The sequence below is a fragment of the Lygodium microphyllum genome, unplaced genomic scaffold (assembly GCF_053477565.2).
Source record: "Lygodium microphyllum isolate KBCC unplaced genomic scaffold, Lygodium_microphyllum_v1.1.10 scaffold_500, whole genome shotgun sequence".
NCBI lineage: Eukaryota > Viridiplantae > Streptophyta > Polypodiopsida > Schizaeales > Lygodiaceae > Lygodium > Lygodium microphyllum.
In genome coordinates this window covers 25151-30000 of record NW_028229949.1, presented here as the reverse complement: position 1 = coordinate 30000, position 4850 = coordinate 25151, and the positions used below count along the sequence as shown (strand labels likewise).

General features: G+C 67.8%; 1 non-coding gene across 1 annotated transcript in view; it reads right to left on the bottom strand.

The window, feature by feature from the left end:
- Positions 1-13, bottom strand: part of LOC148008047 (5.8S ribosomal RNA) — a 153-nt gene extending 140 nt beyond the window's left edge. Inside the window, exon 1 of the ribosomal RNA XR_015690275.1 lies at positions 1-13. This exon is cut by the window's left edge and continues 140 nt beyond it. This is a non-coding gene — a ribosomal RNA (5.8S ribosomal RNA).
- Positions 14-4850: the final 4837 nt, after the last annotated feature.

Below are 4850 nucleotides of genomic sequence, written 5' to 3'. Positions count from 1 at the left end.
GTTGCTGAGAGTCGTTGCGTTTTGTTTTTCGATCCTCCCGAGGGGAGGAATCTCAGACAAGACAAGGTTTATCAAGTTCCTCCTGCCACCCCCGCGTGCGGGGAGAGGCAAAGGGTTTATCAAGGCGGCGGCGTGCCCGAACGAGCACGACGGAGGGGGATCGCCCCGAGCAAGGGAGAGAGGTCGAAGGCGTCCCTCCTTCCTCCTCCACCCGCACGGTCGCGGGACGACCCCGAAGCATAGCCTCCCCCACTGTCGCCCGACTCCGACGAGGGAGAGAGGATGCCGACCACGCCTCCGAGCGCGATCCCTCACGGACATTCCAAGGTTCGCATTGTCCCGACGGATGTGTGTCAATGATCCTTCCGCAGGTTCACCTACGGAAACCTTGTTACGACTTCTCCTTCCTCTAAATGATAAGGCTTAATGAACTTCTCACAACGTCACCGGTGGCGAACCACCAGCGAACCACCAGCGTCGCCACAATGCGTCCCTTCCAGAAGTCGGGAGTTGGTGCACGTATTAGCTCTAGAATTACTACAGTTATCCGAGTAGCAAGGTACCATCAAAGAAACTATAACTGATTTAATGAGCCATTCGCAGTTTCACAGTACAAGAGAGTTTATACTTACACATGCATGGCTTAATCTTTGAGACAACCATATGACTACTGGCAGGATCAACCAGGTAGCTATCTTTCGTCACACGAGCAGCACCGCTGCTGCGCGTTCCGACTCCACATCAAGTGTGGCTGCGGGGCAAAAAGGCACGACCTCATCACCAATGTGTTGTTCTTGATGTAAAGAGAAAGAGGGGAGGAGCACGAAGGCTCGAGAGTTTACGGGGAGAAAAAGAAAATGACAAATGGGGATGGGACGAGGGCATGCTTTCGTTTCCCACCGTGGACAAAGCCGCACACGTGCACGTGCATCAGCCATCGCCACCACCACACACGAGGCGTGCTCAACGTTGTCTTGTCTGCCACATTCCGAGCTCGTGTCGAGTCGAAAGACGATGGAGACGCTCATGCATTCCACCGTTTCGCGTCAACAAGAACCCATCATGAGGTACACTCAACCCCACCGGGAACAAGCTCCGCCGACGAAGAAGCACCTCGATCACATCGTTCCATCGGTTTCGGTCCATCCGTATCGGTGTCATGGGGGATGGGGGGATGTCATGGGGGGGGGAGGGGGCATCGCGACACCCCGCGTCACCCCCCACGACACGGCACACCCCCCCACCCCACCCCACCGCACCCCCCTACGACGCGGCGCCTCCCCCCCCACCCCACCTCGAAAAACCCCGCTCCATCCACAGCACCCCACCACTCCTCCAAAAACGAGGCTCGACCCACCGTGCCCCGCCTCACTCCCCCACGACACGGCGCACCCTCCACCCCACCGCACCCCCCCACGATGCCCCCCGCACCCCACCTCGAGAAACCCCGCTCCCTCCACACCACCCCACCACGCCTCCGAAAACCCCGCTCAACCCACCCCACCTCGCGTGAGCCCCCCCACGACACGGCACACCACCCACACCCCACCGCACCCCCCCACGACACGGCGCACCCCCCCACCCCCCCTCACCCCACGTCGAAAAACCCCGCTCGACCCACCCAACCCCGCGTCACTCCCCCATGACACGGCACACCCCCCCACCCCACCGCACCCCCCCACGACGCCCCCCCCCCGCACCCCACCTCGAACAACCCTGCTCCCTCCACGCCACACCACAAATGCCTCCGAAAACCCCGCTCGACCCACCCCACCCCGCATCACCCCCCCACGACATGGCGCACCCCCCACCCCACCGCACCCCCCAACGACGCCGCCCCGCACCCCACCTGGAAAAACCCCGCTCCCTCCATACCACCCCACCACGCCTCCGAAAACCCCGCTCGACCCACCCCACCTCGCGTCAGCCCCCCACGACACGGCACACCCCCCACACCCCACCGCACCCCCCCACGACGCGGCGCATATCCCCCCCCCCCGCACCCCACCTTGAAAAACCCCACTCGACCCACCCAACCCCGCGTCACTCCCCAGGACACACCGCACCCCCCCACCCCACCGCACCCCCCCACGACACGGCTCATATCCCCCGCACCCCACCACGAAAAACCCCGCCCGACCCACCCCACCCCGCGTCACCCCCCCACGACACGGCGCACCCCCCCACCCACCGCAACCCCCCACGACGCCCCCCCCACCCCCCCGCACCCCACCTCGAAAAACCCCGCTCCCTCCACGCCACACCACCACGCCTCCGAAAACCCCGCTCGACCCACCCCACCCCGCATCTCCCCCCCACGACACGGCGCACCCCCCCACCCCACCGCACCCCCCCACGATGCCCCCCCGCACCCCACCTCGAAAAACCGCGCTCCCTCCACAGCACCCCACCTCTCCTCCAAAAACCGCGCTCGACCACCCCCACCCCGCGTCACCCCCCACGACGCCCCCCCGCACCCCACCTCAAAAAACCCCGCTCCCTCCACAGCACCCCACCTCTCCTCCAAAAACCCCGCTTGACCACCCCAACCCCGCGTCACTCCCCCACGACACGGCGCACCCCCCCACCCCACCGCACCCCCCCACGACGCCCCCGCGCACCCCACCTCGAAAAACCGCGCTCCCTCCATAGCACCCCACCTCTCCTCCAAAAACCCCGCTCGACCACCCCCACCCCGCGTCACCCCCCCACGACGCCCCCCCGCACCCCACCTCGAAAAACCCCGCTCCCTCCACAGCACCCCACCTCTCCTCCAAAAACCCCGCTTGACCACCCCAACCTCGCGTCACTCCCCCACCACACGGCGCACCCCCCCACCCCACCGCACCCCCCCACGACGCCCCCTCGCACCCCACCTCGAAAAACCGCGCTCCCTCCACGGCACCCCACCTCTCCTCCAAAAACCCCGCTCGACCACCCCCACCACGCGTCACCCCCCCACGATGCCCCCCCGCACCCCACCTCGAAAAACCCCGCTCCCTCCACAGCACCCCACCTCTCCTCCAAAAACCCCGCTTGACCACCCCAACCCCACGTCAGTCCCGCATGACACGGCGCACCCCCCACCCCATCGCACCCCCCCACGACACCCCCGCGCACCCCACCTCGAAAAACCGCGCTCCCTCCACAGCACCTCACCTCTCCTCCCAAAACCCCGCTCGACCACCCCCACCCCGCGTCACCCCCCACGACGCCCCCCCGCACCCCACCTCGAAAAACCCCGCTCCCTCCACAGCACCCCACCTCTCCTCCAAAAACCCCGCTTGACCACCCCAACCCCGCGTCAGTCCCCCATGACACGGCGCACCCCCCCACCCCACCGCACCCCCCCACGACGCGCCCGCGCACCCCAACTCGAAAAACCGCGCTCCCTCCACAGCACCCCACCTCTCCTCCCAAAACCCCGCTCGACCACCCCCACCCCGTGTCACCCCCCACGACGCCCCCCCGCACCCCACCTCGAAAAACCCCGCTCCCTCCACAGCACCCCACCTCTCCTCCAAAAACCCCGCTTGACCACCCCAACCCCGCGTCACTCCCCCACGACACGGCGCACCCCCCCACCCCACCGCACCCCCCCACGACGCCCCCGCGCACCCCACCTCGAAAAACCGCGCTCCCTCCACAGCACCCCATCTCTCCTCCAAAAACCCCGCTCGACCACCCCCACCCCGCGTCACCCCCCCACGACGCCCCCCCGCACCCCACCTCAAAAAACCCCGCTCCCTCCACAGCACCCCACCTCTCCTCCAAAAACCCCGCTTGACCACCCCAACCCCGCGTCACTCCCCCATGACACGGCGCACCCCCCCACCCCACCGCACCCCCCCACGATGCCCCCGCGCACCCCACCTCGAAAAACCGCGCTCCCTCCACAGCACCCCACCTCTCCTCCCAAAACCCCGCTCGACCACCCCCACCCCGCGTCACCCCCCACGACGCCCCCCCGCACCCCACCTTGAAAAACCCCGCTCCCTCCACAGCACCCCACCTCTCCTCCAAAAACCCCGCTTGACCACCCCAAACCCGCGTCACTCCCCCACGACACGGCGCAACCCCCCACCCCACCGCACCCCCCCAGGACGCCCCCGCTCACCCCACCTCAAAAAACCGCGCTCCCTCCACAGCACCCCACCTCTCCTCCAAAAACCCCGCTCGACCACCCCCACCCCGCGTCACCCCCCCACGACGCCCCCCCGCACCCCACCTCGAAAAACCCCGCTCCCTCCACAGCACCCCACCTCTCCTCCAAAAACCCCGCTTGACAACCCCAACCCCGCGTCACTCCCCCATGACACGGCGCACCTCCCACCCCACCGCACCCCCCCACGACGCCCCCGCGCACCCCACCTCGAAAAACCGCGCTCCCTCCACAGCACCCCACCTCTTCTCCCAAAACCCCGCTCGACCACCCCCACCCCGCGTCACCCCCCACGACGCCCCCCCGCACCCCACCTCGAAAAACCCCGCTCCCTCCACAGCACCCCACCTCTCCTCCAAAAACCCCGCTTGACCACCCCAACCCCGCGTCACTCCCCCATGACACGGCGCACCCCCCCACGACGCCCCCCCCCGCACCCCACCTCGAAAAACCCCACTCCCTCCACACCACCCCGCCACGCCTCCAAAAAACCGCGCTCGACCCACCCCACCCCGCGTCACGGCGCACCCCCCACCCCAACGCACCCCCCCACGACGCCCCCCCCCCACCCCACCCCGAAAAACCGCGCTCCATCCACAGCACCCCACCTCTCCTCCAAAAACCCCGCTCGACCCACCCCACCCCGCGTCACCCCCCCACGACACGGCGCACCCCCCCACCCCACCGC